This window comes from Telmatherina bonti (genome assembly GCF_933228915.1).
Source record: "Telmatherina bonti genome assembly, chromosome: 20".
Classification (NCBI taxonomy): domain Eukaryota; kingdom Metazoa; phylum Chordata; class Actinopteri; order Atheriniformes; family Telmatherinidae; genus Telmatherina; species Telmatherina bonti.
Window position 1 is genome coordinate 1,042,965 of NC_136618.1, and position 22,528 is coordinate 1,065,492.

General features: G+C 55.4%; 1 protein-coding gene across 1 annotated transcript in view; it reads left to right on the plus strand.

Moving 5' to 3' along the window:
* The window catches only part of LOC306770482 (double-stranded RNA-specific editase B2-like), a gene marked incomplete at both ends in the record, with an annotated part of 389,789 nt that overhangs the window by 236,865 nt on the left and 130,396 nt on the right, over positions 1-22,528 (plus strand). The window lies entirely within an intron of this gene.

Below are 22,528 nucleotides of genomic sequence, written 5' to 3' on the forward strand. Positions count from 1 at the left end.
GTCAGGAAGCATCATGGCGTTACGTTTTGGTCCGGAAGCATCGTGGCGTTACGTGTTGGTCAGGAAGCATCGTGGCGTTACGTGTTGGTCAGGAAGCAGAGCGGCGTTACGTGTTGGTCAGGAAGCATCATGGCGTGACGTCTTGGTCAGGAAGCATCATGGCGTGACGTCTTGGTCAGGAAGCATCATGGCGTGACGTCTTGGTCAGGAAGCATCATGGCGTGACGTCTTGGTCAGGAAACAGAGCGGCGTTACATGTTGGTCAGGAAGCAGAGCGGCGTTACGTGTTGGTCAGGAAGCAGAGCGGCGTTACGTGTTGGTCAGGAAGCAGAGCGGCGTTACGTGTTGGTCAGGAAGCAGAGCGGCGTCACGTGTTGGTCAGGAAGTAGAGCGGCGTCACGTGTTGGTCAGAAAGCAGAGCGGCGTTACGTGTTGGTCAGGAAGCAGAGCGGCGTTACGTGTTGGTCAGGAAGCAGAGCGGCGTTACGTGTTGGTCAGGAAGCAGAGCGGCGTTACGTGTTGGTCAGGAAGCAGAGCGGCGTTACGTGTTGGTCAGGAAGCAGAGCGGCGTTACGTGTTGGTCAGGAAGCAGAGCGGCGTTACGTGTTGGTCAGGAAGCAGAGCGGCGTTACGTGTTGGACAGGAAGCAGAGCGGCGTTACGTGTTGGTCAGGAAGCATCGTGTCTATACTTGTTGGTCCAGAAACAGAGCGGCGTTACGTGTTGGTCAGGAAGCAGAGCGGTGTTACGTGTTGGTCAGGAAGCATCGTGGCGTTACATGTTGGTCAGGAAGCAGAGCGGCGTTACGTGTTGGTCAGGAAGCAGAGCGGCGTTACGTGTTGGTCAGGAAGCAGACCGGCGTTACGTGTTGGTCAGGAAGCAGAGCGGCGTTACGTGTTGGTCAGGAAGCAGAGCGGTGTTACGTGTTGGTCAGGAAGCATCGTGGCGTTACATGTTGGTCAGGAAGCAGAGCGGCGTTACGTGTTGGTCAGGAAGCAGAGCGGCGTTACGTGTTGGTCAGAAAGCAGAGCGGCGTTACGTGTTGGTCAGGAAGCATCGTGGCGTTACGTTTTGGTCAGGAAGCATCGTGGCGTTACGTGTTGGTCAGGAAGCATCGTGGCGTTACGTGTTGGTCAGGAAGCATCGTGGCGTTACGTGTTGGTCAGGAAGCAGAGCGGCGTTACGTGTTGGTCAGGAAGCATCGTGGCGTTACGTGTTGGTCAGAAGGCAGAGCGGCGTTACGTGTTGGTCAGGAAGCAGAGCGCCGTGACGTGTTGGTCAGGAAGGAAAGCGGTGTTACGTTTTGGTCAGGAAGCATCCTGGCGTGACGTGTTGGTCAGGAAGCATCATGGCGTGACGTCTTGGTCAGGAAGCATCATGGCGTGACGTCTTGGTCAGGAAACAGAGCGGCGTTACATGTTGGTCAGGAAGTAGAGCGGCGTTACGTGTTGGTCAGAAAACAGAGCGGCGTTACGTGTTGGTCAGAAAGCAGAGCAGCGTTACGTGTTGGTCAGGAAGCATCATGGCGTTACGTTTTGGTCCGGAAGCATCGTGGCGTTACGTGTTGGTCAGGAAGCATCGTGGCGTTACGTGTTGGTCAGGAAGCAGAGCGGCGTTACGTGTTGGTCAGGAAGCATCATGGCGTGACGTCTTGGTCAGGAAGCATCATGGCGTGACGTCTTGGTCAGGAAGCATCATGGCGTGACGTCTTGGTCAGGAAGCATCATGGCGTGACGTCTTGGTCAGGAAACAGAGCGGCGTTACATGTTGGTCAGGAAGCAGAGCGGCGTTACGTGTTGGTCAGGAAGCAGAGCGGCGTTACGTGTTGGTCAGGAAGCAGAGCGGCGTTACGTGTTGGTCAGGAAGCAGAGCGGCGTCACGTGTTGGTCAGGAAGTAGAGCGGCGTCACGTGTTGGTCAGAAAGCAGAGCGGCGTCACGTGTTGGTCAGAAAGCAGAGCGGCGTTACGTGTTGGTCAAGAAGCAGAGCGGCGTCACGTGTTGGTCAGGAAGTAGAGCGGCGTCACGTGTTGGTCAGAAAGCAGAGCGGCGTTACGTGTTGGTCAGGAAGCAGAGCGGCGTTACGTGTTGGTCAGGAAGCAGAGCGGCGTTACGTGTTGGTCAAGAAGCAGAGCGGCGTTACGTGTTGGTCAGGAAGCAGAGCGACGTTACGTGTTGGTCAGGAAGCAGAGCGGTGTTACGTGTTGGTCAGGAAGCAGAGCGGCGTTACGTGTTGGTCAGGAAGCATCGTGGCGTTATGTGTTGGTCAGAAAGCAGAGCGGCGTTACGTGTTGGTCAGAAAGCAGAGCGGCGTTACGTGTTGGTCAGAAAGCAGAGCGGCGTTACGTGTTGGTCAGGAAGCATCGTGGCGTTACGTGTTGGTCAGGAAGCATCATGGCGTTACGTGTTGGTCAGGAAGCATCGTGGCGTTACGTGTTGTCAGGAAGCATCGTGGCGTTACGTGTTGGTCAGGAAGCAGAGCGGCGTTACGTGTTGGTCAGGAAGCATCGTGGCGTTACGTGTTGGTCAGAAGGCAGAGCGGCGTTACGTGTTGGTCAGGAAGCAGAGCGCCGTGACGTGTTGGTCAGGAAGGAAAGCGGTGTTACGTTTTGGTCAGGAAGCATCCTGGCGTGACGTGTTGGTCAGGAAGCATCATGGCGTGACGTCTTGGTCAGGAAACAGAGCGGCGTTACATGTTGGTCAGGAAGTAGAGCGGCGTTACGTGTTGGTCAGAAAACAGAGCGGCGTTACGTGTTGGTCAGAAAGCAGAGCAGCGTTACGTGTTGGTCAGGAAGCATCGTGGCGTTACGTGTTGGTCAGGAAGCAGAGCGACGTTACGTGTTGGTCAGGAAGCAGAGTGGTGTTGCGTGTTGGTCAGAAAGCAGAGCGGCGTTACGTGTTGGTCAGGAAGCATCGTGGCGTTACGTGTTGGTCAGGAAGCATCGTGGCGTTACGTGTTGGTCAGGAAGCAGAGCGGCGTTACGTGTTGGTCAGGAAGCATCATGGCGTGACGTCTTGGTCAGGAAGCATCATGGCGTGACGTCTTGGTCAGGAAGCATCATGGCGTGACGTCTTGGTCAGGAAGCATCATGGCGTGACGTCTTGGTCAGGAAACAGAGCGGCGTTACATGTTGGTCAGGAAGCAGAGCGGCGTTACGTGTTGGTCAGGAAGCAGAGCGGCGTTACGTGTTGGTCAGGAAGCAGAGCGGCGTTACGTGTTGGTCAGGAAGCAGAGCGGCGTCACGTGTTGGTCAGAAAGCAGAGCGGCGTCACGTGTTGGTCAGAAAGCAGAGCGGCGTTACGTGTTGGTCAGGAAGCAGAGCGGCGTTACGTGTTGGTCAAGAAGCAGAGCGGCGTCACGTGTTGGTCAGGAAGTAGAGCGGCGTCACGTGTTGGTCAGAAAGCAGAGCGGCGTTACGTGTTGGTCAGGAAGCAGAGCGGCGTTACGTGTTGGTCAGGAAGCAGAGCGGCGTTACGTGTTGGTCAAGAAGCAGAGCGGCGTTACGTGTTGGTCAAGAAGCAGAGCGACGTTACGTGTTGGTCAGGAAGCAGAGCGGCGTTACGTGTTGGTCAGGAAGCAGAGCGGCGTTACGTGTTGGTCAGGAAGCATCGTGGCGTTATGTGTTGGTCAGAAAGCAGAGCGGCGTTACGTGTTGGTCAGAAAGCAGAGCGGCGTTACGTGTTGGTCAGAAAGCAGAGCGGCGTTACGTGTTGGTCAGGAAGCATCGTGGCGTTACGTGTTGGTCAGGAAGCATCGTGGCGTTACGTGTTGGTCAGGAAGCAGAGCGGTGTTACGTGTTGGTCAGAAAGCAGAGCGGTGTTACGTGTTGGTCAGAAAGCAGAGCGGCGTTACGTGTTGGTCAGGAAGCATCGTGGCGTTATGTGTTGGTCAGGAAGCAGAGCGACGTTACGTGTTGGTCAGGAAGCAGAGTGGTGTTGCGTGTTGGTCAGAAAGCAGAGCGGCGTTACGTGTTGGTCAGGAAGCATCGTGGCGTTACGAGTTGGTCAGGAAGCAGAGCGACGTTACGTGTTGGTCAGGAAGCATCGTGGCGTTACGTGTTGGTCAGGAAGCATCGTGGCGTTACGTGTTGGTCAGGAAGCATCGTGGCGTTACGTGTTGGTCAGAAGGCAGAGCGGCGTTACGTGTTGGTCAGGAAGCAGAGCGGCGTTACGTGTTGGTCAGGAAGCATCGTGGCGTTACGTGTTGGTCAGAAGGCAGAGCGGCGTTACGTGTTGGTCAGGAAGCAGAGCGCCGTGACGTGTTGGTCAGGAAGGAAAGCGGTGTTACGTTTTGGTCAGGAAGCATCATGGCGTGACGTCTTGGTCAGGAAGCATCATGGCGTGACGTCTTGGTCAGGAAACAGAGCGGCGTTACATGTTGGTCAGGAAGCAGAGCGGCGTTACGTGTTGGTCAGGAAGCAGAGCGGCGTTACGTGTTGGTCAGGAAGCAGAGCGGCGTTACGTGTTGGTCAGGAAGCAGAGCGGCGTTACGTGTTGGTCAGGAAGCAGAGCGGCGTTACGTGTTGGTCAGGAAGCAGAGCGGCGTTACGTGTTGGACAGGAAGCAGAGCGGCGTTACGTGTTGGTCAGGAAGCATCGTGTCTATACTTGTTGGTCCAGAAGCAGAGCGGCGTTACGTGTTGGTCAGGAAGCAGAGCGGTGTTACGTGTTGGTCAGGAAGCATCGTGGCGTTACATGTTGGTCAGGAAGCAGAGCGGCGTTACGTGTTGGTCAGGAAGCAGAGCGGCGTTACGTGTTGGTCAGGAAGCAGAGCGGCGTTACATGTTGGTCAGGAAGCAGAGCGGCGTTACGTGTTGGTCAGGAAGCAGAGCGGCGTTACGTGTTGGTCAGGAAGCAGAGCGGTGTTACGTGTTGGTCAGGAAGCATCGTGGCGTTACGTGTTGGTCAGGAAGCAGAGCGGCGTTACGTGTTGGTCAGGAAGCAGAGCGGCGTTACGTGTTGGACAGGAAGCAAAGCGGCGTTACGTGTTGGTCAGGAAGCAGAGGGGCGTTACGTGTTGTTAGGAAGCAGAGCGGCGTTACGTGTTGGTCAGGAAGCATCATGACGTGACGTGTTGGTCAGGAAGCAGAGGGGCGTTACGTGTTGGTCAGGAAGCATCCTGGCGTGACGTGTTGGTCATGAAGCAGAGGGGCGTTACGTGTTGGTCAGGAAGCATCCTGGCGTGACGTGTTGGTCAGGAAGCATCATGGCGTGACGTGTTGGTCAGGAAGCAGAGTGGCGTTACGTGTTGGTCAGGAAGAATCATGGCGTGACGTGTTGGTCAGGAAGCAGAGCGGCGTTACATGTTGGTCAGGAAGCACAGCGACGTTACGTGTTGGTCAGGAAGCAGAGCGGCGTGACATGTTGGTCAGGAAGCAGAGCGGCGTGACATGTTGGTCAGGAAGCAGAGCGGCGTGACATGTTGGTCAGGAAGCAGAGCGGCGTGACATGTTGGTCAGGAAGCAGAGTGGCATTACGTGTTGGTCAGGAAGAAGAGCGGCGTTACGTGTTGGTCAGGAAGCATCGTGGCTTTACTTGTTGGTCAGGAAGCATCGTGGCTTTACTTGTTGGTCAGGAAGCAGAGCAGCGTTACGTGTTGGTCACAAAGCAGAGCGGCGTTACGTGTTGTTTAGGAAGCAGAGCGGCATTACGTGTTGGTCAGAAGGCAGAGCGGCATTACATGTTGGTCAGAAGGCAGAGCGGCATTACATGTTGGTCAGAAGGCAGAGCGGTGTTACGTGTCGGTCAGGAAGCATCGTGGCATTACGTGTTGATCAGGAAGCATCATGGTGTTACGTGTTGGTCAGGAAGCATCATGGAGTGACGTGTTGGTCAGGAAGCAGAGAGGTGTTACGTGTTGGTCAGGAAGCATCATGGCGTTACGTGTTGGTCAGGAAGCATCATGGTGTTACGTGTTGGTCAGGAAGCATCATGGTGTTACGTGTTGGTCAGGAAGCATCATGGTGTTACGTGTTGGTCAGGAAGCATCATGGTGTTACGTGTTGGTCAGGAAGCATCATGGAGTGACGTGTTGGTCAGGAAGCAGAGAGGTGTTACGTGTTGGTCAGGAAGCATCGTGGAGTTACGTGTTGGTCAGGAAGAATCATGGCGTTACGTGTTGGTCAGGAAGCATCATGGCGTTACGTGTTGGTCAGGAAGCATCGTGGCGTTACGTGTTGTCAGGAAGCATCGTGGCGTTACGTGTTGGTCAGGAAGCAGAGCGGCGTTACGTGTTGGTCAGGAAGCATCGTGGCGTTACGTGTTGGTCAGGAAGCAGAGCGGCGTTACGTGTTGGTCAGGAAGCATCGTGGCGTTACGTGTTGGTCAGAAGGCAGAGCGGCCTTACGTGTTGGTCAGGAAGCAGAGCGGCGTGACGTGTTGGTCAGGAAGCAGAGCGGTGTTACCTTTTGGTCAGGAAGCATCCTGGCGTGACGTGTTGGTCAGGAAGCATCATGGCGTGACGTCTTGGTCAGGAAACAGAGCGGCGTTACATGTTGGTCAGCAAGCAAAGTGGCTTTACGTGTTGGTCAGGAAGCAGAGCGGCGTTACGTGTTGGTCAGGAAGCAGAGCGGCGTTACGTGTTGGTCAGGAAGCAAAGCGGCGTTACGTGTTGGTCAGGAAGCAGAGCGGCGTTACGTGTTGGTCAAGAAGCAGAGCGGCGTTACGTGTTGGTCAAGAAGCAGAGCGGCGTCACTTGTTGGTCAGGAAGTAGAGCGGCGTCACGTGTTGGTCAGAAAGCAGAGCGGCGTTACGTGTTGGTCAGAAAGCAGAGCGGCGTGACATGTTGGTCAGGAAGCAGAGTGGCATTACGTGTTGGTCAGGAAGAAGAGCGGCGTTACGTGTTGGTCAGGAAGCATCGTGGCTTTACTTGTTGGTCAGGAAGCATCGTGGCTTTACTTGTTGGTCAGGAAGCAGAGCAGCGTTACGTGTTGGTCACAAAGCAGAGCGGCGTTACGTGTTGTTTAGGAAGCAGAGCGGCATTACGTGTTGGTCAGAAGGCAGAGCGGCATTACATGTTGGTCAGAAGGCAGAGCGGCATTACATGTTGGTCAGAAGGCAGAGCGGTGTTACGTGTCGGTCAGGAAGCATCATGGCATTACGTGTTGGTCAGGAAGCATCATGGTGTTACGTGTTGGTCAGGAAGCAGAGAGGTGTTACGTGTTGGTCAGGAAGCATCGTGGAGTTACGTGTTGGTCAGGAAGCATCATGGTGTTACGTGTTGGTCAGGAAGCATCATGGAGTGACGTGTTGGTCAGGAAGCAGAGAGGTGTTACGTGTTGGTCAGGAAGCATCGTGGAGTTACGTGTTGGTCAGGAAGAATCATGGCGTTACGTGTTGGTCAGGAAGCATCATGGCGTTACGTGTTGGTCAGGAAGCATCGTGGCGTTACGTGTTGTCAGGAAGCATCGTGGCGTTACGTGTTGGTCAGGAAGCAGAGCGGCGTTACGTGTTGGTCAGGAAGCAGAGCGGCGTTACGTGTTGGTCAGGAAGCATCGTGGCGTTACGTGTTGGTCAGAAGGCAGAGCGGCGTTACGTGTTGGTCAGGAAGCAGAGCTCCGTGACGTGTTGGTCAGGAAGGAAAGCGGTGTTACGTTTTGGTCAGGAAGCATCCTGGCGTGACGTGTTGGTCAGGAAGCATCATGGCGTGACGTCTTGGTCAGGAAGCATCATGGCGTGACGTCTTGGTCAGGAAACAGAGCGGCGTTACATGTTGGTCAGGAAGTAGAGCGGCGTTACGTGTTGGTCAGAAAACAGAGCGGCGTTACGTGTTGGTCAGAAAGCAGAGCAGCGTTACGTGTTGGTCAGGAAGCATCGTGGCGTTACGTGTTGGTCAGGAAGCAGAGCGACGTTACGTGTTGGTCAGGAAGCAGAGTGGTGTTGCGTGTTGGTCAGAAAGCAGAGCGGCGTTACGTGTTGGTCAGGAAGCATCATGGCGTTACGTTTTGGTCCGGAAGCATCGTGGCGTTACGTGTTGGTCAGGAAGCATCGTGGCGTTACGTGTTGGTCAGGAAGCAGAGCGGCGTTACGTGTTGGTCAGGAAGCATCATGGTGTTACGTGTTGGTCAGGAAGCATCATGGAGTGACGTGTTGGTCAGGAAGCAGAGAGGTGTTACGTGTTGGTCAGGAAGCATCATGGCGTTACGTGTTGGTCAGGAAGCATCGTGGCGTTACGTGTTGTCAGGAAGCATCGTGGCGTTACGTGTTGGTCAGGAAGCAGAGCGGCGTTACGTGTTGGTCAGGAAGCATCGTGGCGTTACGTGTTGGTGAGGAAGCAGAGCGGCGTTACGTGTTGGTCAGGAAGCATCGTGGCGTTACGTGTTGGTCAGAAGGCAGAGCGGCGTTACGTGTTGGTCAGGAAGCAGAGCGGCGTGACGTGTTGGTCAGGAAGCAGAGCGGTGTTACGTTTTGGTCAGGAAGCATCCTGGCGTGACGTGTTCGTCAGGAAGCATCATGGCGTGACGTCTTGGTCAGGAAACAGAGCGGCGTTACATGTTGGTCAGCAAGCAAAGTGGCTTTACGTGTTGGTCAGGAAGCATCGTGGCGTTATGTGTTGGTCAGGAAGCAGAGCGACGTTACGTGTTGGTCAGGAAGCAGAGTGGTGTTGCGTGTTGGTCAGAAAGCAGAGCGGCGTTACGTGTTGGTCAGGAAGCAGAGCGACGTTACGTGTTGGTCAGGAAGCATCGTGGCGTTACGTGTTGGTCAGGAAGCATCGTGGCGTTACGTGTTGGTCAGGAAGCAGAGCGGCGTTACGTGTTGGTCAGGAAGCATCGTGGCGTTACGTGTTGGTCAGAAGGCAGAGCGGCGTTACGTGTTGGTCAGGAAGCAGAGCGCCGTGACGTGTTGGTCAGGAAGGAAAGCGGTGTTACGTTTTGGTCAGGAAGCATCATGGCGTGACGTCTTGGTCAGGAAGCATCATGGCGTGACGTCTTGGTCAGGAAACAGAGCGGCGTTACATGTTGGTCAGGAAGCAGAGTGGCGTTACGTGTTGGTCAGGAAGCAGAGCGGCGTTACGTGTTGGTCAGGAAGCATCGTGTCTATACTTGTTGGTCCAGAAGCAGAGCGGCGTTACGTGTTGGTCAGGAAGCAGAGCGGTGTTACGTGTTGGTCAGGAAGCATCGTGGCGTTACATGTTGGTCAGGAAGCAGAGCGGCGTTACGTGTTGGTCAGGAAGCAGAGCGGCGTTACGTGTTGGTCAGGAAGCAGAGCGGCGTTACGTGTTGGTCAGGAAGCAGAGCGGCGTTACGTGTTGGTCAGGAAGCAGAGCGGTGTTACGTGTTGGTCAGGAAGCATCGTGGCGTTACATGTTGGTCAGGAAGCAGAGCGGCGTTACGTGTTGGTCAGGAAGCAGAGCGGCGTTACGTGTTGGTCAGAAAGCAGAGCGGCGTTACGTGTTGGTCAGGAAGCATCGTGGCGTTACGTTTTGGTCAGGAAGCATCGTGGCGTTACGTGTTGGTCAGGAAGCATCGTGGCGTTACGTGTTGGTCAGGAAGCATCGTGGCGTTACGTGTTGGTCAGGAAGCAGAGCGGCGTTACGTGTTGGTCAGGAAGCATCGTGGCGTTACGTGTTGGTCAGAAGGCAGAGCGGCGTTACGTGTTGGTCAGGAAGCAGAGCGCCGTGACGTGTTGGTCAGGAAGGAAAGCGGTGTTACGTTTTGGTCAGGAAGCATCCTGGCGTGACGTGTTGGTCAGGAAGCATCATGGCGTGACGTCTTGGTCAGGAAGCATCATGGCGTGACGTCTTGGTCAGGAAACAGAGCGGCGTTACATGTTGGTCAGGAAGTAGAGCGGCGTTACGTGTTGGTCAGAAAACAGAGCGGCGTTACGTGTTGGTCAGAAAGCAGAGCAGCGTTACGTGTTGGTCAGGAAGCATCGTGGCGTTACGTGTTGGTCAGGAAGCAGAGCGACGTTACGTGTTGGTCAGGAAGCAGAGTGGTGTTGCGTGTTGGTCAGAAAGCAGAGCGGCGTTACGTGTTGGTCAGGAAGCATCGTGGCGTTACGTTTTGGTCCGGAAGCATCGTGGCGTTACGTGTTGGTCAGGAAGCATCGTGGCGTTACGTGTTGGTCAGGAAGCAGAGCGGCGTTACGTGTTGGTCAGGAAGCATCATGGCGTGACGTCTTGGTCAGGAAGCATCATGGCGTGACGTCTTGGTCAGGAAGCATCATGGCGTGACGTCTTGGTCAGGAAGCATCATGGCGTGACGTCTTGGTCAGGAAACAGAGCGGCGTTACATGTTGGTCAGGAAGCAGAGCGGCGTTACGTGTTGGTCAGGAAGCAGAGCGGCGTTACGTGTTGGTCAGGAAGCAGAGCGGCGTTACGTGTTGGTCAGAAAGCAGAGCGGCGTTACGTGTTGGTCAGGAAGCAGAGCGGCGTTACGTGTTGGACAGGAAGCAGAGCGGCGTTACGTGTTGGTCAGGAAGCATCGTGTCTATACTTGTTGGTCCAGAAGCAGAGCGGCGTTACGTGTTGGTCAGGAAGCAGAGCGGTGTTACGTGTTGGTCAGGAAGCATCGTGGCGTTACATGTTGGTCAGGAAGCAGAGCGGCGTTACGTGTTGGTCAGGAAGCAGAGCGGCGTTACGTGTTGGTCAGGAAGCAGACCGGCGTTACGTGTTGGTCAGGAAGCAGAGCGGCGTTACGTGTTGGTCAGGAAGCAGAGCGGTGTTACGTGTTGGTCAGGAAGCATCGTGGCGTTACATGTTGGTCAGGAAGCAGAGCGGCGTTACGTGTTGGTCAGGAAGCAGAGCGGCGTTACGTGTTGGTCAGAAAGCAGAGCGGCGTTACGTGTTGGTCAGGAAGCATCGTGGCGTTACGTTTTGGTCAGGAAGCATCGTGGCGTTACGTGTTGGTCAGGAAGCATCGTGGCGTTACGTGTTGGTCAGGAAGCATCGTGGCGTTACGTGTTGGTCAGGAAGCAGAGCGGCGTTACGTGTTGGTCAGGAAGCATCGTGGCGTTACGTGTTGGTCAGAAGGCAGAGCGGCGTTACGTGTTGGTCAGGAAGCAGAGCGCCGTGACGTGTTGGTCAGGAAGGAAAGCGGTGTTACGTTTTGGTCAGGAAGCATCCTGGCGTGACGTGTTGGTCAGGAAGCATCATGGCGTGACGTCTTGGTCAGGAAGCATCATGGCGTGACGTCTTGGTCAGGAAACAGAGCGGCGTTACATGTTGGTCAGGAAGTAGAGCGGCGTTACGTGTTGGTCAGAAAACAGAGCGGCGTTACGTGTTGGTCAGAAAGCAGAGCAGCGTTACGTGTTGGTCAGGAAGCATCGTGGCGTTACGTGTTGGTCAGGAAGCAGAGCGACGTTACGTGTTGGTCAGGAAGCAGAGTGGTGTTGCGTGTTGGTCAGAAAGCAGAGCGGCGTTACGTGTTGGTCAGGAAGCATCATGGCGTTACGTTTTGGTCCGGAAGCATCGTGGCGTTACGTGTTGGTCAGGAAGCATCGTGGCGTTACGTGTTGGTCAGGAAGCAGAGCGGCGTTACGTGTTGGTCAGGAAGCATCATGGCGTGACGTCTTGGTCAGGAAGCATCATGGCGTGACGTCTTGGTCAGGAAGCATCATGGCGTGACGTCTTGGTCAGGAAGCATCATGGCGTGACGTCTTGGTCAGGAAACAGAGCGGCGTTACATGTTGGTCAGGAAGCAGAGCGGCGTTACGTGTTGGTCAGGAAGCAGAGCGGCGTTACGTGTTGGTCAGGAAGCAGAGCGGCGTTACGTGTTGGTCAGGAAGCAGAGCGGCGTCACGTGTTGGTCAGGAAGTAGAGCGGCGTCACGTGTTGGTCAGAAAGCAGAGCGGCGTCACGTGTTGGTCAGAAAGCAGAGCGGCGTTACGTGTTGGTCAAGAAGCAGAGCGGCGTCACGTGTTGGTCAGGAAGTAGAGCGGCGTCACGTGTTGGTCAGAAAGCAGAGCGGCGTTACGTGTTGGTCAGGAAGCAGAGCGGCGTTACGTGTTGGTCAGGAAGCAGAGCGGCGTTACGTGTTGGTCAAAAAGCAGAGCGGCGTTACGTGTTGGTCAGGAAGCAGAGCGACGTTACGTGTTGGTCAGGAAGCAGAGCGGTGTTACGTGTTGGTCAGGAAGCAGAGCGGCGTTACGTGTTGGTCAGGAAGCATCGTGGCGTTATGTGTTGGTCAGAAAGCAGAGCGGCGTTACGTGTTGGTCAGAAAGCAGAGCGGCGTTACGTGTTGGTCAGGAAGCATCGTGGCGTTACGTGTTGGTCAGAAAGCAGAGCGGCGTTACGTGTTGGTCAGGAAGCATCGTGGCGTTACGTGTTGGTCAGGAAGCAGAGCGGTGTTACGTGTTGGTCAGAAAGCAGAGCGGTGTTACGTGTTGGTCAGAAAGCAGAGCGGCGTTACGTGTTGGTCAGGAAGCATCGTGGCGTTATGTGTTGGTCAGGAAGCAGAGCGACGTTACGTGTTGGTCAGGAAGCAGAGTGGTGTTGCGTGTTGGTCAGAAAGCAGAGCGGCGTTACGTGTTGGTCAGGAAGCATCGTGGCGTTACGTGTTGGTCAGGAAGCAGAGCGGCGTTACGTGTTGGTCAGGAAGCATCGTGGCGTTACGTGTTGGTCAGGAAGCATCGTGGCGTTACGTGTTGGTCAGGAAGCAGAGCGGCGTTACGTGTTGGTCAGGAAGCATCGTGGCGTTACGTGTTGGTCAGAAGGCAGAGCGGCGTTACGTGTTGGTCAGGAAGCAGAGCGCCGTGACGTGTTGGTCAGGAAGGAAAGCGGTGTTACGTTTTGGTCAGGAAGCATCATGGCGTGACGTCTTGGTCAGGAAGCATCATGGCGTGACGTCTTGGTCAGGAAACAGAGCGGCGTTACATGTTGGTCAGGAAGCAGAGTGGCGTTACGTGTTGGTCAGGAAGCAGAGCGGCGTTACGTGTTGGTCAGGAAGCAGAGCGGCGTTACGTGTTGGTCAGGAAGCAGAGCGGCGTTACGTGTTGGTCAGGAAGCAGAGCGGCGTTACGTGTTGGTCAGGAAGCAGAGCGGCGTTACGTGTTGGTCAGGAAGCAGAGCGGCGTTACGTGTTGGACAGGAAGCAGAGCGGCGTTACGTGTTGGTCAGGAAGCATCGTGTCTATACTTGTTGGTCCAGAAGCAGAGCGGCGTTACGTGTTGGTCAGGAAGCAGAGCGGTGTTACGTGTTGGTCAGGAAGCATCGTGGCGTTACGTTTTGGTCAGGAAGCATCGTGGCGTTACGTGTTGGTCAGGAAGCATCGTGGCGTTACGTGTTGGTCAGGAAGCATCGTGGCGTTACGTGTTGGTCAGGAAGCAGAGCGGCGTTACGTGTTGGTCAGGAAGCATCGTGGCGTTACGTGTTGGTCAGAAGGCAGAGCGGCGTTACGTGTTGGTCAGGAAGCAGAGCGCCGTGACGTGTTGGTCAGGAAGGAAAGCGGTGTTACGTTTTGGTCAGGAAGCATCCTGGCGTGACGTGTTGGTCAGGAAGCATCATGGCGTGACGTCTTGGTCAGGAAGCATCATGGCGTGACGTCTTGGTCAGGAAACAGAGCGGCGTTACATGTTGGTCAGGAAGTAGAGCGGCGTTACGTGTTGGTCAGAAAACAGAGCGGCGTTACGTGTTGGTCAGAAAGCAGAGCAGCGTTACGTGTTGGTCAGGAAGCATCGTGGCGTTACGTGTTGGTCAGGAAGCAGAGCGACGTTACGTGTTGGTCAGGAAGCAGAGTGGTGTTGCGTGTTGGTCAGAAAGCAGAGCGGCGTTACGTGTTGGTCAGGAAGCATCATGGCGTTACGTTTTGGTCCGGAAGCATCGTGGCGTTACGTGTTGGTCAGGAAGCATCGTGGCGTTACGTGTTGGTCAGGAAGCAGAGCGGCGTTACGTGTTGGTCAGGAAGCATCATGGCGTGACGTCTTGGTCAGGAAGCATCATGGCGTGACGTCTTGGTCAGGAAGCATCATGGCGTGACGTCTTGGTCAGGAAGCATCATGGCGTGACGTCTTGGTCAGGAAACAGAGCGGCGTTACATGTTGGTCAGGAAGCAGAGCGACGTTACGTGTTGGTCAGGAAGCAGAGTGGTGTTGCGTGTTGGTCAGAAAGCAGAGCGGCGTTACGTGTTGGTCAGGAAGCATCGTGGCGTTACGTGTTGGTCAGGAAGCAGAGCCACGTTACGTGTTGGTCAGGAAGCATCGTGGCGTTACGTGTTGGTCAGGAAGCATCGTGGCGTTACGTGTTGGTCAGGAAGCAGAGCGGCGTTACGTGTTGGTCAGGAAGCATCGTGGCGTTACGTGTTGGTCAGAAGGCAGAGCGGCGTTACGTGTTGGTCAGGAAGCAGAGCGCCGTGACGTGTTGGTCAGGAAGGAAAGCGGTGTTACGTTTTGGTCAGGAAGCATCCTGGCGTGACGTGTTGGTCAGGAAGCATCATGGCGTGACGTCTTGGTCAGGAAGCATCATGGCGTGACGTCTTGGTCAGGAAACAGAGCGGCGTTACATGTTGGTCAGGAAGTAGAGCGGCGTTACGTGTTGGTCAGAAAACAGAGCGGCGTTACGTGTTGGTCAGAAAGCAGAGCAGCGTTACGTGTTGGTCAGGAAGCATCGTGGCGTTACGTGTTGGTCAGGAAGCAGAGCGACGTTACGTGTTGGTCAGGAAGCAGAGTGGTGTTGCGTGTTGGTCAGAAAGCAGAGCGGCGTTACGTGTTGGTCAGGAAGCATCATGGCGTTACGTTTTGGTCCGGAAGCATCGTGGCGTTACGTGTTGGTCAGGAAGCATCGTGGCGTTACGTGTTGGTCAGGAAGCAGAGCGGCGTTACGTGTTGGTCAGGAAGCATCATGGCGTGACGTCTTGGTCAGGAAGCATCATGGCGTGACGTCTTGGTCAGGAAGCATCATGGCGTGACGTCTTGGTCAGGAAGCATCATGGCGTGACGTCTTGGTCAGGAAACAGAGCGGCGTTACATGTTGGTCAGGAAGCAGAGCGGCGTTACGTGTTGGTCAGGAAGCAGAGCGGCGTTACGTGTTGGTCAGGAAGCAGAGCGGCGTTACGTGTTGGTCAGGAAGCAGAGCGGCGTCACGTGTTGGTCAGGAAGTAGAGCGGCGTCACGTGTTGGTCAGAAAGCAGAGCGGCGTCACGTGTTGGTCAGAAAGCAGAGCGGCGTTACGTGTTGGTCAAGAAGCAGAGCGGCGTCACGTGTTGGTCAGGAAGTAGAGCGGCGTCACGTGTTGGTCAGAAAGCAGAGCGGCGTTACGTGTTGGTCAGGAAGCAGAGCGGCGTTACGTGTTGGTCAGGAAGCAGAGCGGCGTTACGTGTTGGTCAAGAAGCAGAGCGGCGTTACGTGTTGGTCAGGAAGCAGAGCGACGTTACGTGTTGGTCAGGAAGCAGAGCGGTGTTACGTGTTGGTCAGGAAGCAGAGCGGCGTTACGTGTTGGTCAGGAAGCATCGTGGCGTTATGTGTTGGTCAGAAAGCAGAGCGGCGTTACGTGTTGGTCAGAAAGCAGAGCGGCGTTACGTGTTGGTCAGAAAGCAGAGCGGCGTTACGTGTTGGTCAGGAAGCATCGTGGCGTTACGTGTTGGTCAGGAAGCAGAGCGGTGTTACGTGTTGGTCAGAAAGCAGAGCGGTGTTACGTGTTGGTCAGAAAGCAGAGCGGCGTTACGTGTTGGTCAGGAAGCATCGTGGCGTTATGTGTTGGTCAGGAAGCAGAGCGACGTTACGTGTTGGTCAGGAAGCAGAGTGGTGTTGCGTGTTGGTCAGAAAGCAGAGCGGCGTTACGTGTTGGTCAGGAAGCATCGTGGCGTTACGTGTTGGTCAGGAAGCAGAGCCACGTTACGTGTTGGTCAGGAAGCATCGTGGCGTTACGTGTTGGTCAGGAAGCATCGTGGCGTTACGTGTTGGTCAGGAAGCAGAGCGGCGTTACGTGTTGGTCAGGAAGCATCGTGGCGTTACGTGTTGGTCAGAAGGCAGAGCGGCGTTACGTGTTGGTCAGGAAGCAGAGCGCCGTGACGTGTTGGTCAGGAAGGAAAGCGGTGTTACGTTTTGGTCAGGAAGCATCATGGCGTGACGTCTTGGTCAGGAAGCATCATGGCGTGACGTCTTGGTCAGGAAACAGAGCGGCGTTACATGTTGGTCAGGAAGCAGAGTGGCGTTACGTGTTGGTCAGGAAGCAGAGCGGCGTTACGTGTTGGTCAGGAAGCAGAGCGGCGTTACGTGTTGGTCAGGAAGCAGAGCGGCGTTACGTGTTGGTCAGGAAGCAGAGCGGCGTTACGTGTTGGTCAGGAAGCAGAGCGGCGTTACGTGTTGGTCAGGAAGCAGAGCGGCGTTACGTGTTGGACAGGAAGCAGAGCGGCGTTACGTGTTGGTCAGGAAGCATCGTGTCTATACTTGTTGGTCCAGAAGCAGAGCGGCGTTACGTGTTGGTCAGGAAGCAGAGCGGTGTTACGTGTTGGTCAGGAAGCATCGTGGCGTTACATGTTGGTCAGGAAGCAGAGCGGCGTTACGTGTTGGTCAGGAAGCAGAGCGGCGTTACGTGTTGGTCAGGAAGCAGAGCGGCGTTACGTGTTGGTCAGGAAGCAGAGCGGCGTTACGTGTTGGTCAGGAAGCAGAGCGGTGTTACGTGTTGGTCAGGAAGCATCGTGGCGTTACGTGTTGGTCAGGAAGCAGAGCGGCGTTACGTGTTGGTCAGGAAGCAGAGCGGCGTTACGTGTTGGTCAGGAAGCAGAGCGGCGTTACGTGTTGGTCAGGAAGCAAAGCGGCGTTACGTGTTGGTCAGGAAGCAGAGCGGCGTTACGTGTTGGTCAGGAAGCAGAGCGGCGTTACGTGTTGGACAGGAAGCAAAGCGGCGTTACGTGTTGGTCAGGAAGCAGAGGGGCGTTACGTGTTGGTCAGGAAGCAGAGCGGTCTTAGGTGTTGGTCAGGAAGCATCGTGGCATTACGTGTTGTTAGGAAGCAGAGCGGCGTTACGTGTTGGTCAGGAAGCAGAGTGGTGTTGCGTGTTGGTCAGGAAGCATCGTGGCGTTACGTGTTGGTCAGGAAGCATCGTGGCGTTACGTGTTGGTCAGGAAGCAGAGCGGCGTTACGTGTTGGTCAGGAAGCATCGTGGCGTTACGTGTTGGTCAGAAGGCAGAGCGGCGTTACGTGTTGGTCAGGAAGCAGAGCGCCGTGACGTGTTGGTCAGGAAGGAAAGCGGTGTTACGTTTTGGTCAGGAAGCATCATGGCGTGACGTCTTGGTCAGGAAGCATCATGGCGTGACGTCTTGGTCAGGAAGCAGTGCGGCGTTACGTGTTGGTCAGGAAGCAGAGCGGCGTTACGTGTTGGTCAGGAAGCAAAGCGGCGTTACGTGTTGGTCAGGAAGCAGAGCGGCGTTACGTGTTGGTCAGGAAGCAGAGCGGCGTTACGTGTTGGACAGGAAGCAAAGCGGCGTTACGTGTTGGTCAGGAAGCAGAGGGGCGTTACGTGTTGGTCAGGAAGCAGAGCGGTCTTAGGTGTTGGTCAGGAAGCATCGTGGCATTACGTGTTGTTAGGAAGCAGAGCGGCGTTACGTGTTGGTCAGGAAGCAGAGTGGTGTTGCGTGTTGGTCAGAAAGCAGAGCGGCGTTACGTGTTGGTCAGGAAGCATCGTGGCGTTACGTGTTGGTCAGGAAGCAGAGCGGCGTTACGTGTTGGTCAGGAAGCATCGTGGCGTTATGTGTTGGTCAGAAAGCAGAGCGGCGTTACGTGTTGGTCAGAAAGCAGAGCGGCGTTACGTGTTGGTCAGAAAGCAGAGCGGCGTTACGTGTTGGTCAGGAAGCATCGTGGCGTTACGTGTTGGTCAGAAAGCAGAGCGGTGTTACGTGTTGGTCAGAAAGCAGAGCGGCGTTACGTGTTGGTCAGGAAGCATCGTGGCGTTATGTGTTGGTCAGGAAGCAGAGCGACGTTACGTGTTGGTCAGAAAGCAGAGCGGCGTTACGTGTTGGTCAGGAAGCATCGTGGCGTTATGTGTTGGTCAGGAAGCAGAGCGACGTTACGTGTTGGTCAGGAAGCAGAGTGGTGTTACGTGTTGGTCAGAAAGCAGAGCGGTGTTACGTGTTGGTCAGAAAGCAGAGCGGTGTTACGTGTTGGTCAGAAAGCAGAGCGGCGTTACGTGTTGGTCAGGAAGCATCGTGGCGTTATGTGTTGGTCAGGAAGCAGAGCGACGTTACGTGTTGGTCAGGAAGCAGAGTGGTGTTGCGTGTTGGTCAGAAAGCAGAGCGGCGTTACGTGTTGGTCAGGAAGCATCGTGGCGTTACGTGTTGGTCAGGAAGCAGAGCGACGTTACGTGTTGGTCAGGAAGCATCGTGGCGTTACGTGTTGGTCAGGAAGCATCGTGGCGTTACGTGTTGGTCAGGAAGCAGAGCGGCGTTACGTGTTGGTCAGGAAGCATCGTGGCGTTACGTGTTGGTCAGAAGGCAGAGCGGCGTTACGTGTTGGTCAGGAAGCAGAGCGCCGTGACGTGTTGGTCAGGAAGGAAAGCGGTGTTACGTTTTGGTCAGGAAGCATCATGGCGTGACGTCTTGGTCAGGAAGCATCATGGCGTGACGTCTTGGTCAGGAAACAGAGCGGCGTTACATGTTGGTCGGGAAGCAGAGTGGCGTTACGTGTTGGTCAGGAAGCAGAGCGGCGTTACGTGTTGGTCAGGAAGCAGAGCGGCGTTACGTGTTGGTCAGGAAGCAGAGCGGCGTTACGTGTTGGTCAGGAAGCAGAGCGGCGTTACGTGTTGGTCAGGAAGCAGAGCGGCGTTACGTGTTGGACAGGAAGCAGAGCGGCGTTACGTGTTGGTCAGGAAGCATCGTGTCTATACTTGTTGGTCCAGAAGCAGAGCGGCGTTACGTGTTGGTCAGGAAGCAGAGCGGTGTTACGTGTTGGTCAGGAAGCATCGTGGCGTTACATGTTGGTCAGGAAGCAGAGCGGCGTTACGTGTTGGTCAGGAAGCAGAGCGGCGTTACGTGTTGGTCAGGAAGCAGAGCGGCGTTACGTGTTGGTCAGGAAGCAGAGCGGCGTTACGTGTTGGTCAGGAAGCAGAGCGGTGTTACGTGTTGGTCAGGAAGCATCGTGGCGTTACGTGTTGGTCAGGAAGCAGAGCGGCGTTACGTGTTGGTCAGGAAGCAGAGCGGCGTTACGTGTTGGTCAGGAAGCAGAGCGGCGTTACGTGTTGGTCAGGAAGCAGAGCGGCGTTACGTGTTGGTCAGGAAGCAAAGCGGCGTTACGTGTTGGTCAGGAAGCAGAGCGGCGTTACGTGTTGGTCAGGAAGCAGAGCGGCGTTACGTGTTGGACAGGAAGCAAAGCGGCGTTACGTGTTGGTCAGGAAGCAGAGGGGCGTTACGTGTTGGTCAGGAAGCAGAGCGGTCTTAGGTGTTGGTCAGGAAGCATCGTGGCATTACGTGTTGTTAGGAAGCAGAGCGGCGTTACGTGTTGGTCAGGAAGCATCATGACGTGACGTGTTGGTCAGGAAGCAGAGGGGCGTTACGTGTTGGTCAGGAAGCATCCTGGCGTGACGTGTTGGTCAGGAAGCATCCTGGCGTGACGTGTTGGTCAGGAAGCATCATGGCGTGACGTCTTGGTCAGGAAGCATCGTGGCATTACGTGTTGGTCAGGAAGCATCATGGTGTTACGTGTTGGTCAGGAAGCATCATGGAGTGACGTGTTGGTCAGGAAGCAGAGAGGTGTTACGTGTTGGTCAGGAAGCATCGTGGAGTTACGTGTTGGTCAGGAAGAATCCTGGCGTTACGTGTTGGTCAGGAAGCATCATGGCGTTACGTGTTGGTCAGGAAGCATCGTGGCGTTACGTGTTGTCAGGAAGCATCGTGGCGTTACGTGTTGGTCAGGAAGCAGAGCGGCGTTACGTGTTGGTCAGGAAGCATCGTGGCGTTATGTGTTGGTCAGGAAGCAGAGCGGCGTTACGTGTTGGTCAGGAAGCATCGTGGCGTTACGTGTTGGTCAGAAGGCAGAGCGGCGTTACGTGTTGGTCAGGAAGCAGAGCGGCGTGACGTGTTGGTCAGGAAGCAGAGCGGTGTTACGTTTTGGTCAGGAAGCATCCTGGCGTGACGTGTTGGTCAGGAAGCATCATGGCGTGACGTCTTGGTCAGGAAACAGAGCGGCGTTACATGTTGGTCAGCAAGCAAAGTGGCGTTACGTGTTGGTCAGGAAGCATCGTGGCGTTACGTGTTGGTCAGGAAGCAGAGCGGCGTTACGTGTTGGTCAGGAAGCAGAGCGGCGTTACGTGTTGGTCAGGAAGCAGAGCGGCGTTACGTGTTGGTCAGGAAGCAAAGCGGCGTTACGTGTTGGTCAGGAAGCAGAGCGGCGTTACGTGTTGGTCAAGAAGCAGAGCGGCGTTACGTGTTGGTCAAGAAGCATAGCGGCGTCACGTGTTGGTCAGGAAGTAGAGCGGCGTCACGTGTTGGTCAGAAAGCAGAGCGGCGTTACGTGTTGGTCAGGAAGCATCGTGGCGTTACGTGTTGGTCAGGAAGCAGAGCGACGTTACGTGTTGGTCAGGAAGCAGAGCGGTGTTACGTGTTGGTCAGAAAGCAGAGCGGCGTTACGTGTTGGTCAGGAAGCATCGTGGCGTTATGTGTTGGTCAGGAAGCAGAGCGACGTTACGTGTTGGTCAGGAAGCAGAGCGACGTTACGTGTTGGTCAGGAAGCAGAGTGGTGTTGCGTGTTGGTCAGAAATCAGAGCGGCGTTACGTGTTGGTCAGGAAGCATCGTGGCGTTATGTGTTGGTCAGGAAGCAGAGCGGCGTTACGTGTTGGTCAGGAAGCAGAGCGACGTTACGTGTTGGTCAGGAAGCAGAGTGGTGTTGCGTGTTGGTCAGAAAGCAGAGCGACGTTACGTGTTGGTCAGGAAGCAGAGTAGTGTTGCGTGTTGGTCAGAAAGCAGAGCGGCGTTACGTGTTGGTCAGGAAGCATCGTGGCGTTACGTGTTGGTCAGGAAGCAGAGCGGCGTTACGTGTTGGTCAGGAAGCAGAGCGGCGTTACGTGTTGGACAGGAAGCAGAGCGGCGTTACATGTTGGTCAGGAAGCATCGTGTCTATACTTGTTGGTCCAGAAGCAGAGCGGCGTTACGTGTTGGTCAGGAAGCAGAGCGGTGTTACGTGTTGGTCAGGAAGCATCGTGGCGTTACATGTTGGTCAGGAAGCAGAGCGGCGTTACGTGTTGGTCAGGAAGCAGAGCGGCGTTACGTGTTGGTCAGGAAGCAGAGCGGCGTTACGTGTTGGTCAGGAAGCAGAGCGGCGTTACGTGTTGGTCAGGAAGCAGAGCGGCGTTACGTGTTGGTCAGGAAGCAGAGCGGCGTTACGTGTTGGTCAGGAAGCAAAGCGGCGTTACGTGTTGGTCAGGAAGCAGAGCGGCGTTACGTGTTGGTCAGGAAGCAGAGCGGCGTTACGTGTTGGACAGGAAGCAAAGCGGCGTTACGTGTTGGTCAGGAAGCAGAGCGGTCTTAGGTGTTGGTCAGGAAGCATCGTGGCATTACGTGTTGTTAGGAAGCAGAGGGGCGTTACGTGTTGGTCAGGAAGCATCATGGCTTGACGTGTTGGTCAGGAAGCAGAGGGGCGTTACGTGTTGGTCAGGAAGCATCCTGGCGTGACGTGTTGGTCAGGAAGCATCATGGCTTGACGTCTTGGTCAGGAAGCAGAGTGGCGTTACGTGTTGGTCAGGAAGAATCATGGCGTGACGTGTTGGTCAGGAAGCAGAGCGGCGTTACATGTTGGTCAGGAAACACAGCGACGTTACGTGTTGGTCAGGAAGCAGAGCGGCGTGACATGTTGGTCAGGAAGCAGAGCGGCGTGACATGTTGGTCAGGAAGCAGAGCGGCGTGACATGTTGGTCAGGAAGCAGAGCGGCGTGACATGTTGGTCAGGAAGCAGAGTGGCATTACGTGTTGGTCAGGAAGAAGAGCGGCGTTACGTGTTGGTCAGGAAGCATCGTGGCTTTACTTGTTGGTCAGGAAGCATCGTGGCTTTACTTGTTGGTCAGGAAGCTGAGCAGCGTTACGTGTTGGTCACAAAGCAGAGCGGCGTTACGTGTTGTTTAGGAAGCAGAGCGGCATTACGTGTTGGTCAGAAGGCAGAGCGGCATTACGTGTTGGTCAGAAGGCAAAGTGGCGTTACGTGTTGGTCAGGAAGCAGAGCGGCGTTACGTGTTGGTCAGGAAGCAGAGCGGCGTTACGTGTTGGTCAGGAAGCAAAGCGGCGTTACGTGTTGGTCAGGAAGCAGAGCGGCGTTACGTGTTGGTCAGGAAGCAGAGCGGCGTTACGTGTTGGTCAGGAAGCAGAGCGGCGTTACGTGTTGGTCAGGAAGCAGAGCGGCGTTACGTGTTGGTCAGGAAGCATCATGGCGTGACGTGTTGGTCAGGAAGCAGAGGGGCGTTACGTGTTGGTCAGGAAGCATCCTGGCGTGACGTGTTGGTCAGGAAGCATCATGGCGTGACATCTTGGTCAGGAAGCAGAGCGGCGTGACATGTTGGTCAGGAAGCAGAGTGGCATTACGTGTTGGTCAGGAAGAAGAGCGGCGTTACATGTTGGTCAGAAAGCATCATGGCGTGACGTGTTGGTTAGGAAGCATCGTGGCGTTACGTGGTGGTCAG